A 22893-nucleotide genomic window follows, 5' to 3' on the forward strand; every position below is an offset into this window, starting at 1 on the left:
GAGTTGGCCATGTGTTTCCGTGTGGTTTGCCACATTGGAGATGGTCAGAGGGAATATGTAATCAAAGTAAGGGGCGTTCCATGGTGTACTGGTGGTGGCTGTTTTTCTTTGAGTGTACACTTGTTGGGAATGGAGAAAAGCAAACCAGCCTTTTTGATGCCTTTGGTTTGGACACCCCCCTCCTACTCCCTGCTTTTTTGTTTGTTTGTTTGCTTTCCCCAGCTGGACTACTCCCCTTTCTTAACTGAGTCTATCAAAATAATTTTTCTGAAGCCTTCCAAGTCCATTCCATTTATTTGCTGACCACATCTTTGACTGAGTTCGAGATAAGCAGAAAATACTTTTTCAGCCTTAAAAAAACAAAACAAAAAACAAACAAACAAAAAAACCCAAACTGAGCCAGGTGTGGTGGCACAGTCCTTTAATCCCAGCTATAGGGGAGGCAGAGACAGGCAGATCTCTGTGAGTTCGAGGCTACCCTGGTCCACAGAGTGAGTCCAGGCCAGCCAAGGCTATCAGGAAAAACCCTGTCTCAAAAACAAACAAGCACAAAAAGAAGACAAACTATCACTGGTCACTGGCTCATTTTAGAAATATGCCCCTCCTCAGTCTATCCAATTAGTATTTTTATGGATGAACGCTGTGTGAGGGGTGACTATACCCTGTACTAATGCATTTGTTTCCAAAGTGTCCAAAGAAGGGTGATTTCAGGGCAAGGGTGGCAGTAGTAATTGACAGGAGCCTTGGCATGTCACACGTCCCCACTGGACTGCCTGGCTTCATAATAAATGAACATATAAGTAAGTGGTAGAGCGAGAATCCGACAACATGTGTCCTAGTTGGAGCAGCGGAGACCAGGCTGATGCAGCAAGTGGAGTCTCATGTAAGTTAGAAATCCAACTCAAACCTTGTAACACAGTCATGGGAACTCAGTGTTGTGGACAGGATTCTGCCAGGGAGGCACCGGGGCTGGGAAGTCTTCCAGCTTTCTGAGTAAGGCACCTTTTTTTCCTCCACGAAGACACAGGAGTCCAGTGGCAAAGACCACGCCTAAGAAAATCTAACTGTAAGAGAACTACATCTTTTGTAGGTTGCCCTAGGGCATTCAACATATATTCTGTAATAGAAAGTTTACTGATTCCACATAACCACGTCACATCATAATAAGCTTGTCTTATAAATCACGTGTCTCGTGTTCACAAGAAGGAGTTTTCATTAAAAAAAAAAAAAAGAAAAAAGACATGACGTACTTCCAGCTGGGTCTGTGCAGTCCGCTGAGCTCGGCTGATCTACTGCAGGCGCCAGCGGGGTGGGAGTGGGAGCACTATCCCAGTCGGTTACTAGCATGCCTTCCCATTTGCTTCATAAATTCAAGTACTCCTTCAGCCCACATGAACCCGAAAACGGCATCGTAAGTCCTAAAACACAGTATGTGGAAGCTCTGATCAGCTCCCTCACCTGACAAGTAAAAGCATCTCTCTGTGTCCCAAAGAGGCTGTTAACAGAGCAGATGGCAAACCCTGGTGCTCCTCAACCCTGGTGCTCCTCAACCCTGGTGCTCCCCTAGAGGACTTTTAGAGAACACACATCCCTTTTCAGTTACTCCGACAGAAGTTTTGTACCCAAGCAGGAGAAACCCCCTACAAATCAATTTAAAACTGCAGAACCTAGTTTTTTTTTTTTTTTTTTTTTAAAGAAAAGGATTTAAATATACCCATAAAAGATCCCAAGATTCAATATACATATGAAAAGAGGTTCGTCATCATAATTAAACAGAAAAGCAAGCATTGTAATTGCTGTGAGACACGTATGTCAGGATGGCTAGACCTAAGTAAGACTGTCAGTAACAGATATTCATAGAAGTGTACCGCAGGTGGAGTCTCATGCACAACTGGTGAAGTGGGTCCTAGTACTCACTAGGTTAGTATTGTTAGTATTGCCAGGTCTGCTTGTGCTAAATGTATGGTCACTTGAGGGCTTAGCAATTCCGCTCTGAAATATATAGTCACACACACACACACACACACACACACACACACACACACACACAATGGGCTGTTATTATAGACAAAGAGAGCACATTGGTTTAAAAGAGACAGACATGGTGGGGGCAGGGGAGGATCTGTTGCATCAGGGAAATAAAGTAAAGTGCTGGTGTGTGCTGCCCCAGAACCCTGCCTACCCGTGCCTTGAAGGAGGAGGCCAGTGCTAAGTATGCAGCAACTGGAAGGATTCCTTGGTGACCGCGTCCTTTCGGGCAGGTCATTTACCATTCGGAGCAGTGGGCACCAGTACATTTTCTGAAGACTGACATACCTTAGGTAGAGTGCCTTCCACGTGGTCGTCGGGTAACTGCAAACTTTCTTCCCATTTCATGTTTTAGTAAAATAGGAACTTAAAAATTCATAGTAAAAGATTTTCAAAATGGTCTCAAGTCAGTTTCTGAGTTTGTAAAACCTTTAATAGTCGAGAGTATGAGGCTCAGCGTGGCCTAACAGGGAGTATGTTAAGACTAGCTTTGTGGAACTTTGTGGAGCTAAGGCTAGTAAGGAGTGCTCAGCTCTGTGCCACGGACCTCAATGTCATGACTTAAAATATGTGAAAAATTTTCATGCACAAACTGACATAAATCATTTGTTAAAAAAGAGTCAGAGCCAAGAAAATCAAATATTTCGGCACTTGTAGAAGTCTGCTTTGCTAAATTATACTTTATATAAATGATCAGCAAATTATGCCCACTTTAAATGTAAAAAAATAAGAGAATGAATTTGGTTCTCATCTGTTCTGAGCATTCTGAATGATTCGATTCTGCTTTTAAACATGTTTTCAGCTTTACAAAATGTGCCTTGAATAGGTAGTGTGTGGTCTAGCCTGTGGTAATGACAGTGCGACTGCTGAGTCCTCCTTAAAGTAATGTAAAAGGATCACATCACTGTCTGCCTGAAGATGTTTATGTGGTAGTCAAATCCTCAACAGTAATTAGGCGTCAAAGGTTCTACCCAGAAAATGTTGATGATGCAGGATATATGTTTAAGGATGTGAGGCTCCTGAAAATCTAAATGCTATTTTTATGCACTTTACTTTTCTGTCTGTTTCTTGAAAACATGACTCAGAGGTGTTTAAAAGCCTGTCAGATACCTTGCTGGAAAATAAATAAACTCACTTCAGGAAAATCATTTTTCCAATTTTTTTTTTCAAGCACATTTCTGTAGGTTTTGAGAGGGAAGCAGGGTTCTGTTCTGTGTATAAATGCATAGCATTCCAGCTGCTGCCCGGGCTACCCACTAGAGGAAGAGAGAGTAACTAAATTTTCGCAGCAATGCATAGAAATAAATGTATTGAAATCCCAGTGAAAGCTTCCGCTGTGTTTGGCGTAATGGGAGAATATCTTGAGCTTGACTGAGATTGCATTTTCCTAACGTTCATCTTCAGGGTCTTTGAGTCCCCAGGTCAGTTTGTAAACAGACTTCATTCATTTGGAGTGAAAACACACACCTCAGTTAAGTCAATCAATCAGCTTGGTGATTGCAAGGCATTTTATTTGAAATAACATGACTGCTGGTGTTATAAAAGCAGAACTCATTGGATTTGGTTCAGAGGGGTTGGAGCCTGGTGACCTCTATTTATTATTTCCCTCAAATATATGAGAAACGAATATGTCTTCTAAGGTGCCTTCAATGAGCTCATGTGGACCTTTTCTTGTGTCTGTTTCCAGGCCTTCCCCTCGTTACATTTTTGGCTTCAACTGTACTTTTAAAATCCATTCCTCACAGCAAGCCAGTCTATATGGAAAATCATTCCTGTTTTCCCGTGGATCTTCCCCATTTTCACCTATGCTGGATTGTCTAAGAGTAGACACAGTCAGATGGTTTTGTTCCTCTTAAGAAAGCCCTGACAGGCCCATGACACTGGCTACTGCTGTAACTGTACGTTTCTATACATAATTGATGACCTGGGGCCCCCGCAGACGGCACCAGTACACAGCAGTGTAGATTACCATATGGCGAGGGGGGCCGGGTCTTTGAATTTTCCATTTCTGAATAGAAATAACTCCTTGCTAACAAAAATTCCAGAAGGAGTAAGTTTACTGTAGTGATAAATATTCTTCGGAGAACACTGCACTCGCCAGCACTGGAGAGCGGGTCAGGCTCTCCATTGTAACATCACTATCCTGTTCCATGCTCTTCCAGCACTTGCTTTCACCTGCATTTTAGTAATATCTCACACACACACACACACACACACACACACACACACACACACACACACACGTTTTTGCGCCAAGGAAAGTTCAGTTCCAGACAGCACCTTTTGAAACATTCCCTAATCTAATTGCCTTTTAAAATTTTAATTTAAAAGATGAAATGGTTCCTAAGTAGGAATGGTTATCTCTTCACAAGTGCTTTGCGTGACAGCCATGTCACTATTGTTTCGTGTCCTACCCCCTGGGCCCTGTCATGAGCACACACTCTCTAATCTGTGTGCCTTTGTTCACACTGCTCCCCTCAGGCCCCTCCCCCTCCCCCACCCCCAGGCCATTTCCTGGCACCTCCGGCCTCTGCCTTCCTTGGCCATCCAGACCCCTTCCAGTCTCAGGCAGCCCTCCCTTGCCCATCTGATTGAGTTCTTCCTTGTCCCCAGTATCCAGCCATACCATTTCCTGTGCCATCACTTGTTGTAAGTTGTTGCTCAAGGTAGAAACTAAATACCCGTTTCTGTATTTCCCCAACCCTTTATCATGTGCCCACCATACCACAGGTATCCTTTAATTAATCAGTGAATAAAATAAAAACTACAAACATCCTATTAACATGAGATTAAATGTTAAACATAAACATACAGCTTTTTAGATAGAGGATTAAAAATGTTAGGATTTACAGTTATCCTTGACTCTTGCATTGCTGCTCCTGGAGTAGGCTGTATTCTGGCTATTAGTTGAGAGCCTGTCTAGTCTGCACACAGCCCTGAGTAAACCCCAACTCCACATAGGCCTGGTGTGGGGTGCATCTGTGTGATTCCAGCATTTGGGAGGTGCAGAGAGAAGACCGCGTGTCCCAGGTCATCTTTAACCTCGTAGCAGGAAATAAGCGTTGCTACAAGTTGTTAATCAGATAGAAGGGACCCGTTAGTATTTCATAATCTCACAACACAGAGTTCCTGTAAGTCTTTGCCATCTTGTGTTAAATGTTCGTTTAAGTTGATAATTTGGTATAGCTTCTCTTTTTGTTTTGTCCTCATCTTTTGGACTGCCCTTTACTTTCAGAAAGCAGAATGCATGCTAATAAAGCCTTAGTACAAAATGATTGTTTTTAAATACTGTTCAATTTCAGAACGTACTCCACCGTTTAAGCATTAAAAGCTGCATGCTTATTATGCCTTCAGTCTGCAAATTGTTTCTTAAGGTTTGTACATTAGTCATTGATTTCTGGGAAAAATAATTTTGAATTCAACTCTATCAATGGAGTCTATATATATATATATATACATATATATATATATATATATATATATTTTTTTTTTTTTTTTTTTTAATCCATACAAGCCACAATATAGAGCTATAGCTTGAGATTTATCAAACCCTAACTTCAAAAGTCACTGCTTGTGTTGGAGCAAATTAGCTGCCCTCTGTGTGCAGTGGCTTCTGATGGCTCCTACATCCGCTAAGTAAGGGGGACACGTGCTATCTGCGCCATCACTTGCTTGGTTCAGACCCATTGCACCTGCAGAGCAGGCAGTGACTTGGGTATATTTAACAAATACTACCTATGACCGAAACTTGATGGAGGAGGCTGGGATGAGATAGCCCAGTTGTCAAGGGCTTACTGCACAAGCGTGAAGACCTGTGTCTAGATCTTGGTACCCACATAAAGCTCTGGGCATGCTGTCATGCATCTGTGATCCTAGTGCTGGGATCTCAGACACAGGCTGCTCCTCAGGGCTTGTGGGCCAGCTGGTCTTGCTGAATCCATAAGGGTCCCTGTGTCAAAACATACAGTGGGGCCTGTTGAGATGGCTGGCAGGTTAAGAGAATTTGATCTTGAGGAGCCAGGTTTGGATCCAGCACCCACATGGTGGTTCTGTCTGTAACTTCAGCTCCAGGAGATCCAGTGCCCTCTTCTGGCCTAAGTGGGCACAGTGCTACACATGCTGGGAAAACACTCATAAACATAAAATTCTTTAAACTGTAAAAAGAAAAAAAAAGTAAGGTGCAGAGTGGTAAAGGAAGTTATCCAACACTGGCCTCTGACCTCTGACCTCTACACACACTGGGGAGTAGGGGATGCATATATGCACATGGGTGCGCAAAAGCAACCCTTGATTGAGATAGTCTTCTGCTTTAGGCATGATTCCAAGAATACAGAACATGAGATGAAGCAAAAATAAGCTTGGTCCCTCATGGCACTTACAGCCCAATGATGGAGCCAAACGAAAATGATCTGACATGTAGTTCCTGTTGGTTTTGTTGCTCTGCCGTGTGAGAGATTAAACCCTGGGCCTTGTGCAGAGGCAAACACTTTATCACCGAGTAGCAGCCCCAGCCGTGAGAGAGGTACTTGAGTCAACGGAAGGCTGTAAGTGCCGCGTGCTACTGAGGAGACCCACGGTGCTCCTGCATATTCTACAGGGATAGATGTTGGCAGGAATGCTTCCTCCACGACTGGAGGGAGCAGGTGGGAGGGAGCAGCAAGGCAATGGGTTCAGGACCCAGAGCTGGCATCTGGAGAGACTAAACAGAGTGTGGGAGCGGTGGATATATGGGTAGGTAGGGGCAGACTGCAGATGTGACGGCATTCTTTAGTGACTAGGCGGGGAGCCAATGAAAGATGGCATTTACATGTGGAGGCTGGGCTGGAGTCTCCCAGAGCTTAGGCCACGTGGGGAAGCGGAGGGAAACAGTCTTGTTTTGAGACACAGCATTGAACCCAGCGCGCGCCACAGCCAGCTCTACATCCCCTCTGTGCCTGGCCTACCTGCGTTGCCACACCCATTCCTGGAGCCAATCAGAGCACCCGAGTGCCACTGCTCCGCAACCACAGCCCTTGAGAGGCCTCCTTCTCCAAGCTCCACCACAGTCCGTCCAACACTCGGGAAATCCTGCCCAGATGCGAGCAGCTGCACTAGTGGAACTTTTCGAACCCCTTTACCTTTCTTACCTTTGCTGAGGGCCAGAGAGGGCTTTATCCATCTGCACTTAACCATATTTGAAGTCAAATGTAGGGAAGCATGAATTTAAAAATAATGTCAAACTCCATGAAAAGCAGTGAAAGTCTCCAAACAAAACCAAAAGCTGGTGAGGATAGTGTCACCATCCAACAGCTGGAGGTGGCTCCCTTGTGTATCACATCTCATGGCTTCTGGAAAACCCTGTGTGCTAATATGAGACAAAGAAAGGGAGAGAACAAATAAAATGTTACTGTTGTCGTGAAGGCAGTGTTCAATTGCCTGGCCTTCAAGCTCTGAGGGACGGTCCCCAGACCACCCAGAGAACTGTTGTTTTAGCTGAAGGTACCGGAAGACCCTGAGGGCGCAGGCAGCTTGCAGAAGTAGGTGAGAGAGCAGAGGCTGCCGGTCCTGTTTCCACCTGTCTGCACCGGAATCTGTTCAATTCTCTAAAGATCCCAGATGGTTCCTAGTGTCCATAGAGACACTCATGTTTGCAATCCAGCATTTGAAATCCCTAAAACAGATCTTGTGGCCTTGGGTGCTGGGCTAAAGCTGGTCCCCCATTCAGGGAACTGGTTACCTGTATGACTGGCTGCTGCTTGGTCACTAGCTTTCTGGGACACAGCCTCACTGGAGGGTGCAGATTCACCAAAGATCTGACTTGTGTGGCATGGCCTCTCTGTGGTGGTAGGTGGCATGGGAGGGCTTTTTGAAGGCGGCTGAGGGTGTGCTGAGTGGGCGTGGCTTGCAGATAAGCTTGGCATCTTTCCTTGGCAGACTTGAAAAACAACATTCCTGAACATGAATTTTGTTACCTTTGTTAAAAAGTCACTTTCATTGCTTTTAATCATACCATGTATCTGTAATGTTAATCTCCACCCTTAGGAGGATAAATTTTACCCTTTTAAAACTAACACTAATCATACATTTCTGCCCGCTCAATATTAAGTACTTAAGTTTTCAGATTTTTGAGTCCCGGTTCATCTTCAACAATTCATACTTTTGAACTCTGTTACCTCCCACATCACTGGTTTGTTCTTTAAGGGGGCGACGTACGTGATAAAACATTGGAGAGAAGACAAGTTGCTTGCACTCCTTCGTTTGGCCTGTTATCTTGGCATGAGTCAGGGAGAGGAGGGCGAGCTGGATGCAGTGAGCAGGCCGACAGTGAGTGAGTAGTCCTCCAGGACGGCCGCCATGCGCTTGATCGGAACGTGAGTGTATACATTGTCTGCATCATCATCTTGTCTGCTGCCTAACTCCTACCTTTACCTTGATGCAGCTGCATCCAAAGAGCAGCCCAGCAACAAGCAGCCGCATCTGGGGAGCAGAGGAGAGGGCACAGGCCAGGATCGCAGTGTGCACTGTGATGGAAGAAGCTTCCCAGCAGAAAGTCTTTGGCAAAAATACGTAGTGACTTGCTCTAGTCTTAAATGAAAAGTGTCTTTACAGTAAAATAAAAAATAAGTGTTGATTAAGAGACATGCTTCAAAAATACATTCATTATATGAAAAAAAAAAATTTAAGGGTACAGGAATTAAGACAATTAAGAAATGAGGTTGTGTCTCCCCAGAAGAGTTCTGTTGAACTTGCCTCAACATTGCACTGTTTTATTATGAGGGTGGCATTGGACTACACACACAAAACAGTTAATAGTCTTTTAAATGCGCGGAATCAGCCATAGCAGTTTGTCTCCACAGAACTTTTCACTGTTGCTTTGCCCTACAAGGTCCCACAGTGCCACCTAGTGCCATGGGTTTTCCTTTGCATTATATTTCTTATACATTTAAAAATTCTGGTGACTACATTTTAAAATCAAACGTGTCATGAAAACAAATATGTGGTTCAAGCAATATTACAAACACAATGATACAAGGGTCTTACTTGTGTAATCAAAAGTTTTAAGTGCAATGCTACATAAATGATGATTGTACAACAAATCTATTGTAAAAGTTTCCTGACTTAAAAAAATGGTTGCTATTTATTCCAGCTCACAGCAGGAAACCTTCCACAGGAGATTGTTGTATTTTGTGTGAGCTGATGAAGTTATTGTGAGTTCTCTGTCCAGTGCAAATGCTTTTTCCTTTTATTGTTTGTCACTTTGTAATCAACTACAGGGCATACATATTCCCAGGCTGCTTCCTGAAGGTCACAGACCCCATCTTCAAATACCAAAGCGACCCACACCTTGGACCCCAGAGCTTATCAATTGAGGGAAAATTTTATAACTACTTTTTATGTTAAAATTGAGAGGCATTGGGGATGGATGAAATAACTTCTGTGTTTCAAAACAATAAAATGAGCCAAATAAAAGAAAGCTCATTCTTGGGAAAAGCCCTAAGCTCAGTTGTATAAGGAAAGGCGACATGGTGGGTGGTCCAGTGAGTAACGCGATGGCCATAAGGCAGCTTTGGTCCTGAGTCATCGACAGCAGCTGATGGTGTGTGGGTCACAGATGGATGGGTACTGATGTACTACTCCAGGAAGGATTCATCATAAACAGTTCATGTCTCTTAGTGTAGTGGGGTACTAGAAAATCCTTCTTTTCATCCTTTGAACTTTTCCGTACAACTAATGGGATTCCTGTATTATTTTGTGCAAGGGCCGTGAGTATTAAAATAACGAAGCATTTCGATTTTTTCTTATAATAGTCATGCACACTGAAAACACTAATTTTCTAACTAAGAGATGGTTATTAGGAGATGGGTAGCCACCCGTCATGTAAGTTTATCCTGTTAGGAGACTTTATTATGTATTGTGGGGGCGGGGGTTGTTACTCCACAGCATAGAAACTCCAGGAACGCACAGACAATGTTGTGTCTGTCACATTGTAAGCACTCAAAAATACACTGTTGCACGGGGCCAGGAGTGGAGGGATCGGGTGGATAAAAGGCTTGCCTCACAAGTGTGGGGATCAGAACTCAGGTCCCCACAACCCTCTCAAAAGCTAGGCAGGCATGAGGCTGCTGTAATCCTAGCACAGCGGGAGGAGCCTCAGTCTCAGCCTCGGGTGGCCTCAGGACGTGCTGGCTAGCTGGAGTAGCCAAAGTCTGCCAGCTTCCGGTCAATCACAGTCCCAGCTTTGGTGGGTGAGGTGGGAGGTGATTGAGTGAGACACCCAGTGTCAACTTCAGGCCTCCATGTGCACACATGCGCATGTATGCTCATACACACGTACCCACCCACACACACACACACACACACACACACACGAACACACATGCATGCCCACATACACGTGAACACATACTACATCATGTATAATTTAAAGAAAGGCAGAACGTTATATGAAGGGACCAGCAGGAACACGTGACATGGTGTCCAGCTGATACATTCAGCATAGTGCTGAGCGAGTGGATAGCGGGATTTGTCTTGGGCTGCCTAAATAACCGTAGGTGCAGCTATTTCCTTATACCCGCAGACATTAATATATGAACTAAGATTTCATAATATCAAAAACAGTCATATATACCTTTCAGACATTTGAGTGTATTCAGGTTTTTCTGTTTTTTTCTATTATCCTAATTGAAAGCATATATTCACCCAAGCTTTGTTTATAAAAATCAGGCACACCAAAGTTCAGTCAAAATAGCCAATAAGAGCAGCATTTAGTTTCCTTTTTATATTTCAGTTACTGGTGGCTGTCATGTGGGCTAGAAGTCTTACAGTTATGCTTGTAGTGAGCATCGTGCTAATTTTTATTAGATATACTGAGTTCCTAATTAGTTAAATACTGTAAATGATGCCTTACAGCTGCCTGGTACAGAAATCAGTTTAGAAGGTTGAACTCTATTGCTTTACTTTAAACACCTCATGGTTCTTCCTGATTTGTTGTGTGTGGGTTTGAAGTTGTTGGACTTTTTTTTTTTTTAAACTATCTAAGTGTGTAGAAGTTGCCCTCTACTGGGGAACTAGGAAAATTATGTTGACACAGGCTTTTCAATTTTCTTAAGGACCTAATTAAATGTGTTTGTGATTTTTCTGGTATTCATTTCTTACTCTCTTGCACTTCTAAGTTCCAAAGATGTGGGCATGTGTATAAGAATACACTTAAAAATAAATATCTAGCCTGCTGTGGTAACATCAGCCCTTGGTAGGTGGAAGCTGACATGCCATTGAATTTGACGCCAGCCTCAGCTGTATAGAAAGCCCCTGCCTCAAAATACAAACACAGTTAACAAAAGCGAACGGTGTCAGGGAGCAGACTCAGTGCCTTGCAAGCCTGAGTTTCATTCCTGGAGCCTGGAGCCACAGCCGTGGCCAGGCACAGTGCTGCCTGCCTGTAATCCCAGCACTCCTACCAAAACAGGAGGCAGAGCCTGAGGAAGTGTCCAGCAGCACACTGCACAACTACCACAGAGTACATAGCACAGCAAGAGAGACCCAACTCCAGAAAGTTGTCCCATGCCCTACACACGCAAACACATGGACATATGCTCACATACACACACAATCAATAAATATGTGGCATGACTATACCTATAGGTATTTCCTCTCCAAAAATAATGTTTTTTCTTATTTATAAAACTCACAGATTAAGACCTAGAATTGGGATGTATTGGGATGTAGTCTTAATATCAGTGGGGATTTGCTGTATATTGTTATACAAAATGAATCAGTATTTTTTATCTTCAGAATTCAGGGATGAAAGTCTAATACTTTAAAAGTTCTTTTCACAACTTCTTTGCATTTTCCTAACACAGTAAGATTGTGTGTGTGTCTGTGTGTATCTGTGTGTCTGTGTGTATCTGTGTGTGTGTATGTATTGAGCATGGGTCACTAATACCACTGTGCACATGTGGAGGTCAGAGGACAACTGCAAGTGTTTTGAGACGGGTTTTGTTTTGTTTTGTTTTCCTGTGGCTTGCTCCCATGTACACCAGGCTAACTGGACCCTGAGCCTCTCACCTTGCCTAGGGGTACTGAGATTACAAAGGTACACTACTCAGAAAAGTTTTTCACAGGCTTTGGAGATGCAAACTCAGGTCCTCAGACTCCCATGACAGACAGATGCTCTCCAGCTCCCAACACTGAGGTGGCCTTAGTGTTCAACTCTCTATGAAAACACTTGCATGACCATCAACAGGCCAAGTCCATTTAGCCGTTACTGCCAGCTAAGTGCTCTGCTGGCCCCGTCTGTGCTTCCCGTCCTGTCTCCAGTGCAGCGACGCTTGAGGTAGCACTGCCTCAGAGAGGTCTGGCAGCCAAGACCCACGTCTCAGCTGTTCACACTCCAGGATCATTTTTCTTCTCCTGCCCACTGATACTTAATTTTAAACCACATGTGCTCAGTAGACAGTGATTCTCAACTGCTACTGATGGTGGGAGGTCGGTAGCCTGGTACCCAAATCCTACCTGCCTTTGCCTTGTGGATGCCAAGAAAAGGACTGGACCAGTGATGCTCACAGGAGGTGTGGATAGCTTTTAGACACATTAGTATCCGTTCACTTCTCTGGACTGGAGCCTCTCGGGGTACAACCACTGAGGGTTACTTTTCTCTGCTGGAGGAGTGATGCTGGCTAAGGAAAAAGTATAAAAACTGGAGGGAATGAGACTACTGATGCATGAGACGGCAGGTGGAGTGCAGCCGGCTCCCTTCATCTCATCCCCTGTACCCAGGCTTGGTCAGCCCTGCAGAGTGCTTGCTGCCTGTAGACATGTCCAGGAGTAGGTGAGCTTTGCCGAGGCAAGGCCGACTGTTCCTTATGAAGAGAACACTCTTTTCTGTCTGTTTGTTTATGCTAAAGCTTTGGAATAAATCTGAACTGTAGTTTTGATTAAACTATTATTTTCAATGCTTTATTTAAAAGGAAATCAATTTCTAATTATTCTAGAAGGTTGGTTTTTTTTTTTTTTCTTTCTTCGTCTTTCTTTTTCTTTCTTTCTTTTTTTCCCCCTCAGCACTCAAAGGTCTGAATTAAAATCCCCAGGGCCCAGACCTGCCCCCAGGCATTCTATTACTTCTTTTCTCTGTCCTTGATGGGCCTCACTCGACCCCTAGCCTCCACCTCGCACCTATCTTCTACCTTCTGTAGACTTTGTTCACATGGTCCTCCCTAGCTGCATTAGCGTCTGGGGCTGGTTTGCTTTGTGTTTACCTGGTCAGATGGAAGAGAGCATCCATTGTAAGATTTAATTATCTTCAACAGTCTCTGTTTCCAGTCTGTCGTAATATCCCTATCTACTTTACCTTCTGTGCGCGTGTGCGTGCCTGTGTGTGTGTGTGTGTGTGTGTGTGTGTGTGTGTGTGTGTGTAACAATAATGTAGTTCAGGCAGTGGCCTGCAGGAATTCGGGGTGCAGACCATACTCCATGTGATCACCTGAGCACACGTGCCATCAGAAGACCTGGCCATGGGATGTGGTGCGCATGCCCACTAGTTCTTGTCCTTCCACTAACTACAGCTGTGTGTGGTGAGAGGGCCATGTGTAAAGGAGGTACTAGTTATCGCTAATGTTCTCGTCTCCCTAAATCCTCCGACACCTCTTACTCAGGGTGCAGACAAACACATAACGGTAGAGACTGTGGATTTCCACCCCACCCCACCCCACCCTTTCACATATCCATATAAGTCTCCTCTCTATTTCTGTGTTCTTGTCTGTAAAATGAAAGTCAAAACAACACTTTGACTGGATGAGCTATGTCTATAGGAAGCATGAGATAGCGTAGGATATGTACTCAGCAAGCAACCCACAGTATCAGCTGTCATTATTACAGAGCACTTAAGATGGTGTCTTTCTCGTTGGGTGCATGTGCTGCGCCCTGAAAGAAGCATGTTTAGACACACATCCATCCATTCAGCCATCCATCCATCCATCCATCCATCCATTCATCCATCCAGCCATCCATCCATCCATTCAGCCATCCATCCATCCATCCATCTATCCATCCATTCAGCCATCCATCCATCCATCCATCCATTCAACCATTCATTCAGCCATTTAGCCATTCACTTGTCCAGCAAAAATATTTCATAAATGCCTAGCATCAACCAGGTTCTGTTCTTTTGTAAATGCCAATGGTCTGATAGCAAACATATATGTGATCTTTTAAGCCAGTGGGAATATAGATCCAGTGTTGCTCCAGGGACCTAGGAGAGCCTCTTGTTTTTCATATGTAAACTTACTTGGACTTTAAATGAAATAATAGGAAATGAAAAACACTTACCACAGTTCCTACTATATAATATTTCTCAGTAAAGGCTGGCAGTTGGCCTCTTTATAGTATTTGCTACCCACTTGTGTTGGCTTGAATAGAAATGGTCCCCACAGGCTCATAGTTTTGAATGTTCAGTCGCCAGGGAATGGCACTAGGAGGGGTAGCCTTGTTGGAGGATGTGTGTCAATGGAGGTGGGCATTGAGGTTTCATATGCTCAAGCCAGGCCCAGTGTCTCTCTCTCTCTCTGCTGCCTGCTGCTGCAGATGCAGAACTCTCAGCTCCTTCTCCTGCACCATGGCTGCCTGTGTGCCGCCATCATCTCCACCATGGTGATAATGGGCTAAACCTTTGAAACTGCAAACCAGCCTCAGTTAAATGCTGTCCTTTATAAGAGTTGCCATTGTCACAGTGTCCCTTCACAGCATCAGAACCCTAACTAAGACACACTAAAGCCTTGAGTCTAAAACAAGAAGCGCCACAACTTCCTATGGACACGTTTCAGGCCGGACAAGCTTTGGCCAACCCCCGGGACATACGGAATCAACCTCTTGACATTAGGAAGCTTGGCATCTCGTGCATAGTGCTTGCAGTGCTACTGTTGGACAGTTGTTCTCATAGCCCCTGGGAAAGCCACACTCCAGCCCCCCCCCCCGCACCCCCCAGTTCAGCTGCGTGCCCACAGAGGAGACAAGCAGGTCAACCCTTGGCAGCTAAGATCTTGCTATGGCTCTAGAAGCCTGTGTCTTCATAGTCGAGTCTCGAAAACTAATCCTTCATTTTATTTCCTCCCCCTAGGCCTGTTGCCTATAGAGAAGTTTTTACAAAGGTTTCTTTGTTTTTTATGTATACAGTGCTCTGCCTGCATGTACACCTGCAGGCCAGAAGAGGGCACCAGATCTCATTATAGATGGTTGTGAGCCTCCATGTGGTTGCTGGGAATTGACCTCAGGACTTTTGGAAGAGCAGCAACTGCTCTTGAGCTCAGAAGATTTACACGAAATTTCCTGAGAAAACACAGAAAATGTCCAGATCCACCCATCGTGCTGTGGGCATTGTTTGTTCCTCAACTGTTTTTGTCGCTCATAATCTGCATAGAAAAGGCCAGGCTAGCAGCCAACTATCTCATGCAGGGTGGTGAGTTTTCATAGCCTGAGAGAAAGTTCAGCTTAGAAGTAAAAAGAGAATCAAACATGGTGGCAGGTATCTTAATTCTAGCACTTGGAGGTGAACACAGGAAGACCAGGTGTTCCAGGCCAGCCTTGGGTCCCATATCAGAAGGAGAGGAGGAGGACAAGGAGGAGGAGGTGGAGGCGGCGGTGGAGGAGGAACATCTGTCCTTTTTCTTTATCTTTATCTGCTCTGAATTAGGACAAGGCTGACTATTAGGACCTTAAATTCAGTTTGTTTAGTTCAGCATTTTTATTTCCCCTCCACACTGGCCCCTCCTTTCCACATCATCTTTAGCAAGGAGAGCCGTGGCCCAAAAATACTGAAGTCAAATTAGAAAAGGAAATTTATCTCGAGATGAGCTGGCTCAGACAGATGGCCTTACCAAGTCCTGAAAAAAACACCTTGTGATTGACAACTCACCATCTCTGACAGATCCTGCAGGACCAGCAGTTGGAGTTGTGTAGATGTCACTGTGCACACCAGGAAAGGAAGAAAGGATTGTGTGCGCCACTAGCAAGTCATTTGATACTCGCCTGGCAGAAGATTAAAAGTTGGCTAATCACGTGGTGGCTGATAAGGAGCTAAAGAAATGGCGTGGTGTTCTAGGAATGAGCACATGCCCACTGAAGGGCAAGTTATTAGAGAGTGGAGCCTGTTGCTCTTTTTCCTTTGTGAAATACAGTTGTTAATCCAAAGCAGTCCTAAGGCACAGAGATCTGCCAGCCTTTGCCTCCAGGGCACCTGTAGCCATCCTGTTTACCTGTTGTCCCTGGCTGCTTTCCAGACAGAAAGCCAAATGGAGTAAGTCCAGCAGCACTGCGTCAGGTAATCCCGCCAACACCACTTCTGCTCTGGGTCCTCAGTCTACTCACTCTGAGTCTCGCCAGGGGGCTTGCCAAATGAACATTGTGAAATAACAGGTCTGGGGCGTAGCTCACTGCTGCTGGTCCTGAGAGCACGGTCCAGTCTATCAAGGGCCTGGATTTCAGGACAGCTAGCAGATTCATCCATTTAAAAAGCAAAAGGTGAAAAATAAAATAAAATAAAAAGCAAAAGGAGAAACTTTGAGCTGGGCATCAGTTGTGTTAGTCAGAATCTTACTTTATTTGAGAGATAGTGTCCAAGAGTCCATGTTATCTTTGAGGGATTTTTTTGTTTGTTTTTCGAAACAGGGTCTCTCTGTAGAGCCTTGGTTGTCCTGGCCTCACTTTGTAGACCAGGCTGGCCTCGAACTCACATCAGTCCACCTGCTTCTGCCTCCCAAATGCTAGGATCCCACCTGGCTGGCTGAGGGATTTTTACAAAGTGATTATCTGGTTATCCTTTCCTTATCTGAGGATATTAGCCCTGTGATTGTGTTTGAAAAACCCAATATCGAGCTTGGTGATGTGGGTTTAAGTGACTCAGTGTTGCCTGAGTAACTGGGCACTTCTTCCTCTGTTGGAAGACAGCTCTGCCTTGTGCTTCAGTGTGTTTCTGGAGAGAGACACTGCACCGCCCCCCCCCCCCCATTGCCCCCACGTTCTTCATGATCTTTCCAAAGCTGCTTGAATAGACTCTCCCCAGGCGAAAGGGCTGGTCTGCCTTCTACCCATTAGAACAGATCCGTAGCAGGAAACAACCTACTGTGTGCTGAGGACTCAGCCAGCTGTGCTCACTGTCTGGATGCATCTCCAGCTGGAGGCCCTACAGACTACTTCCCCCAAGGAACACGAGCCCACTCTTCTCCAGGGCCATCCTGGCTGAGTAATTGGGTCCAGACTTGCCTGAGTCAGAGAACTAAGAGATGACCTTCTCTTCCTTTTTGTCCCTGTTCACCACACTCGGCTAACTGGTCCACCCGCCTCTGTGCAAGGATGTCCCCATCTCTAAAGTCACATCAACTGCTGCCTAGAGTGTGTACTGCCGAGCCTCCAGGCCGGTGTCCTCACTTCAGTCTTCTGCTTCTAGGCTGTCACCATGCCATCACCACCTTTGGGACTGTACAGATGCTTCCTGTGATGTCCCATCCCTGATATGAAGCCCAAACTCCATACAGTGAGTGGATTGCGAGACCTTCCTGTGTCTTTGGGTTTTCAAGTTGGGTTTCCCAACAGCGCTGCGCACTGTGCTCCTCAGTTTGAGTTTCTGCGGGTTCTTCTTACTTCCCTCTTCTTCCTCCCTCTCTTGCCTCCTCACCCCTACCGAGTCCTGTCAGAGCTCTCTGATATTTTTGTTTTTTGTGCTCATGACATAATTATAGTCACTTGTCCCTGGTCTCCGAAGATATGGAAGTGTTTGTGTCATTGGCCACCATATACCTCAGCATCTTACAGAACTGGTGCGTCTCTCTCCGGCTATAGGATAGCTACTGCCGTTGCTGTTTGATTCGGTGTTTGTTTGTTTGTTTGTTTGTTTGTTTGTTTGTAGGGGGTCACAGTCTCATTTTGCCCAGGCTGGCCTCACTATCTAAGTGCTGTGACTACAGACACAGGCTTTTTATTCCTTAATGAACTCATTGAACTGCTTTGCCGTCCATCTTTATAGTTCCACACCCACTGTTGACTGCGCATCCTGTCCATTTTCTTTAAACTGAGGCATCCTTAGAACTGCCCACACCACGTTTTAGAACTTAATGCTTTGAATTTGTTGACTAGAAGCACTGATTACGCACTGGCTTGCCACAGCCTTGTTCCTGAAGGGTGAACTTCTCCCCAGCTGTTTACTGTGTGTTAGCCACAAAGCAAAAGGCATGGTGCTGGAGGACTCGTAGCTGTTGTTAACTTTTTAAAGGTAATTTTTACACTAATGTACATGCAAGGCTCAAAGGAAAGATATTGACAAAGTTTAACTTTCAAAAAGTTAACAGCATAATTTCCTCATGCAAATGGAGCCACTAGGCTGGACTTGGGCTCCTGTGGCTAATAAGACACTGGTACAGTACTTGACTTCCACGGCCATTGCACATATTTCTGTATAGGCCACCAGAAAAACATACTGAATGCATTTACATTACAGACGGAACTGGTTGATTTTTATTGCAGGTCAATAAAACAATAACCTTTAGAGCCATTTTTTTTTCCTACAAGACAAATCATCTGTATAAACTAATGTGCATTTCACCATCAAGCCACCAAGGAATAGAAACAGGAGTCAAAGAAAGGGCTACATGTCCAGATAGCTGATGCCCTTGGGTTGCCAGTGGCTCCAGCCTCACACCACAGGGACAGGCACCCCCTTACGGTCTCATTTCCAAAGGGCAGGACATTTCTATTGCATGGGTCCAAATGCATCTTGGTGAGAGTACATTTAGAAAAAAGCTCAAGCCTAGCCTAGGAGGAAGAGGAGGAGCCAAGGACTCTGAAATTGGGGGAGATTTAATACTAACAGCAGCGTTACTTCTAAAGTATCACCAGAGGAAGGAGCTGAAGAGGCCAGGAGTCTGGTTATGCCACAGAACATGCAACAGTCGGTGGGAAGGGCGGGGCAAGGGAGGAAGGTGGGACGTCCCTTAAACTGCTGCAAGGGAGGACAGACAGAAGTGTTGGTTGTTTGGGGTTAGTTTAAGACAGCATTTCCCCTCTTAGCCAGGCCTTGATAGGGAAGAGCAAGTGCTGTCTGGATGCTTCTTTGGCCAAGACATGGCCACTCAGTTCACATCACTTGTGAGGATGTAGGCGGCTGAGGGCTGGACCAAGTGGTCCCAGTGTATGCGCACGTGCACGCTCACTCAAGTTACGCAGTACCCTGGAGTCTGGCCTCAGATACCAGTAACTCAGAGATCACTATAGCTGTTACAGCAAAATCTCTTCATAAGTTTTTCTGTTAAAAATACAATGAGAAGTTCATTTCAGTACTGTCTTTTCTGAGCCCGTTGCTGAGAGAGACACTTTACAATCCTGCTGCTGTTACGGTTGCATATGTCTGCATGTCAGCACCAGACCTGCCGCTCTCTTCCCTTGCACCACAGGCCTCAGAATACGTTCACAACGCAGTGATTCACATCAGAGGTGTAAATGGATTTTTGGGAAAAATTTTCAGGCTTGAGATCTCCAAGTGTTGCAGTGAGAAAGCTTTACCTGACACCAGCTGCAAGAGACTGTGGCATGGCCCTGACCCTTCAAAAGGGACAGCATCTCCTGCTGTGAGTGCCGTGGCTTTTCACCACTGAGGAGTTACTTGGGAAAGAGCAAGGAAATCACATGGAGACTTTAGAAAACCCCCTGTCTATTTGACTTTCTGGCCTTTAGTATTTATTGCTGTCACCATTTAAATTTTAAGTACACCTCCACCTTTCCCACTGATGTTTCCAAAACCTGAGCTTTAAAGGGTTGTATTAGCCATGTCACACAGAGGCTCACTCTGTCATTTGTTTCATGTCATCAAAAGACACGCTGAGTATAAGCTCCTCTATGATTTAACCCTTAAAATAGAACTCCAAAGGAATGACTTCAAATTTTTAACAATAATTACTTTTTAATTTAATTTATTTTTCATTTGCGAGGGTAGGGACCTGCACAGTGAACATGTGGAGGTCAGTGGACACCTTCTGTAGAGCTGGTTGTCTCCTTTTACCTTTGCATGGGTCCAGCCGTTGAACTCAGGTCACGAGGCCTGCGTCACCAGATAGCCAAGACCTCTGCCCTGAGCCACCTTGTACGGCCCTGAAAGACTGTATAATCATCATTCAAAAGAGTGGGCTCTGACGTTAAGGAGAGAGATGTCCCCCAGTTCACTCACTATGTTTAAGGTCCAGCTTCTTACCTTGCATATAAGGATAATTATAGTGCAGGGATCATGTAGCGGGTGTGAGCATGTCATGAAATAATAGACATAAAGTCTTTAGCACAGTATCTGACAGGAGTACTTTATGAATATGGTCTGTAATAAGTTTAGTAATAAATATGATGGCTTCACCCAAATTTAATTGTGCTCATATCACAAAGAGCGGCACTGGAGAAGACTCGGTCCCCAATATAGCTGAAAAATAGGTTTCAGCATTGTCGAATAGCCCAGTTGCAGTTAACGAACCTGAACAGCAGTTGTTGATAAATAATGAGAAATATTCAAACCAGAATTATAAGGTATATCCTATTGACCAGCATATTTTTAATACCTCGGAACTAAATGGTGTTAGTCCTTGGTAGAAAGCTAAGAACTTATTGTATAGGTTGCTACGTATTTGAAGCATCTACATAGAGAAACCTGTATCTTTCTGTGTTCTGCTTCCAGAATGATCATATCGGGGAGTTATTTATCCACTCGGGTCAAAGCTATATGGCAATCGCTACATGTGTGTTATGTTGAAATTCTGTAAAATGTGGTGTTGGTGGTGAGATTTTCCTTCCATTGACCAGTGAATTTAGAATTGGATGATGCTACCTCATACCCAACTTCTGCCATCTTTGCTATGTGACCTTGGGTTGGCTTGGCTTTTCAGAACCCTTACTTACTTACTTACTTACTTACTTACTTACTTACTTACTTACTTAAGGAAGAGAGCTACATTGTAACTTAATCCCGTCAGGGGGAAAGGGTCACATTTTAAAACATACATGAATTGCTGAGGCAAAATCACATTAGTAGTATGTAGGTTTTTACTAATCCCGTTGGCATCTGCTTAGTCTAAAGAAAAACGAAATGGGCATCAGGAGGAACACTGGGCCGCAGGCACTGTGTGGGTCAAGTCTAGTACAAGACAGATGTCACCACGGGGAACAGTACTCAGCCTTTCTCCTCGGAAGAAACTCTTATCCTGTCACAGGTGTCATGCTTGTTTCTCAGAAATGCTGCTCGTTCTGGGGACAAAACATAATGGGCGGAATGCAAGTGTCTGTTTTATTTTATTTGTGTGTGGCTGAATCAGTGGACACAAGTTAAAAACTAGTTAGGTTATAAGCCAACCAAGTCCATATTCCATGTGCTAAACTACTTACTAGCTATTAACTCACCAGAGCTGGGTAGTTTGCTGTTACTGATAGGACTGAGCCCAGGCCTAAGGCGTTAGGTGAACTGGCCTCTGCCTACTCCACTTCACACATGTCTGTACTCCTCTGCTCAACCTCTTACGGCTTTAGGATGCCTCTACCTTCTGGGCTAGCCCACTCTCCTGCCAGATTACTTTCTGTTAATTCTCCAACCTCAGCAAAACACCTACCATAAAATCTCCCAAAGGTAAATTCCATCAGAATATTTAGCCGAACAGCTCACTCTGTACAAAACGTTGTCCCTAGACCAACAAGCCCTACTGAGCTATTAGCTGTTGAAACACAGCCGCCATGTTGGACTCACCATGAATCCACCATGAAGGAGCATGGGGTTGGCATTTAAGCAGATATTTGATAAACATTTCTAAAACTTGACATGAAATTGAGTGGCTCAGCAGCCAGATACTTTTCACTTGTATGTTGCTTTGTATGGCTTGGAATTCCACCCAACTTTTACATATATCCCAAATCACTAAAGGACAGAAGCAGCCTTTCAGGCTGGTGATACAGCTTAGCAGGCAGGGCACTTGCTGCCGAAGCTTTGCAGCCTGACTTTGCGCCCCAAGACCTACATGGTGGAAGAACAGAATGGACTTCTCTGAGTTGTCCCCTCAGCTCCACCCACACCTTGAGGTAGATGTGTGCATATGCACACACAAAGTAAATACAATTTTAAGGACAGAGTTGCTTTATTATTCTAGCTACTGTTTTTAAAGCGCTGCAGCTCATACTCAGAGATCTGTGCCTTCAAGTCAGGCACTGTGCCTCTGAGCTCCACCCTTAGCCACGGACAGCAGCCTTTCTAGGTTAAAATTATTTTGGCTTTGGGCAAACTGTGCTAGAGAGAACTTGCTCCCATAGAATTGACAAAGTGCAATGCATGCTGTAATGAAGAGATTTAGAAAGTATGGCCTTTAGATTAAACTGCTGTTTCCCCTTGCCATTTGCTTAAATTTGCATAATAAACAGCATTCATTTTTTTATTCAATAATAACAAGTTTGTATAAGGCTATTCACATGAGTATAAACTAAAAAACAAACTAACTAACATTGTTCATCTAGAATAAGTCTCTTGTCCTATATTCACAACTGTGTAGTAACTGCAGAGACTAAAGATGTCCTTGTAAATACCAAAAAGAACTTTTATCAGTGAAAAAGGCAGCATTGGGTCTCTCTGTCCCTCTTTCTGTATCTCCTCTTCTCTCTCTCTCTCTCTCTCTCTCTCTCTCTCTCTCTCTCTCTCTCTCTCTCTCTCACACACACACACACACACACACATTTAGACTATAACTTTCAAACTCTCAAGTAGAGTGCATTAATAAAAATATGAAATGCTTTTTCTTGTGTAAATCACAACGAAGCTTTGAGAAATACAGGAAGAACTAAGAGACACATCATCCTCATCTGGTGTTCTCAAGTGAAACCTGTCATGTT

At 44.4% G+C, this 22893-nt stretch overlaps 1 protein-coding gene across 2 annotated transcripts in view; it reads left to right on the forward strand.

The window, feature by feature from the left end:
• The window catches only part of Slc10a7 (solute carrier family 10 member 7), a 230874-nt gene that overhangs the window by 141049 nt on the left and 66932 nt on the right, over positions 1 to 22893 (forward strand). The window lies entirely within an intron of this gene.

The sequence above is a fragment of the Acomys russatus genome, chromosome 26, assembly GCF_903995435.1.
Source record: "Acomys russatus chromosome 26, mAcoRus1.1, whole genome shotgun sequence".
NCBI lineage: Eukaryota > Metazoa > Chordata > Mammalia > Rodentia > Muridae > Acomys > Acomys russatus.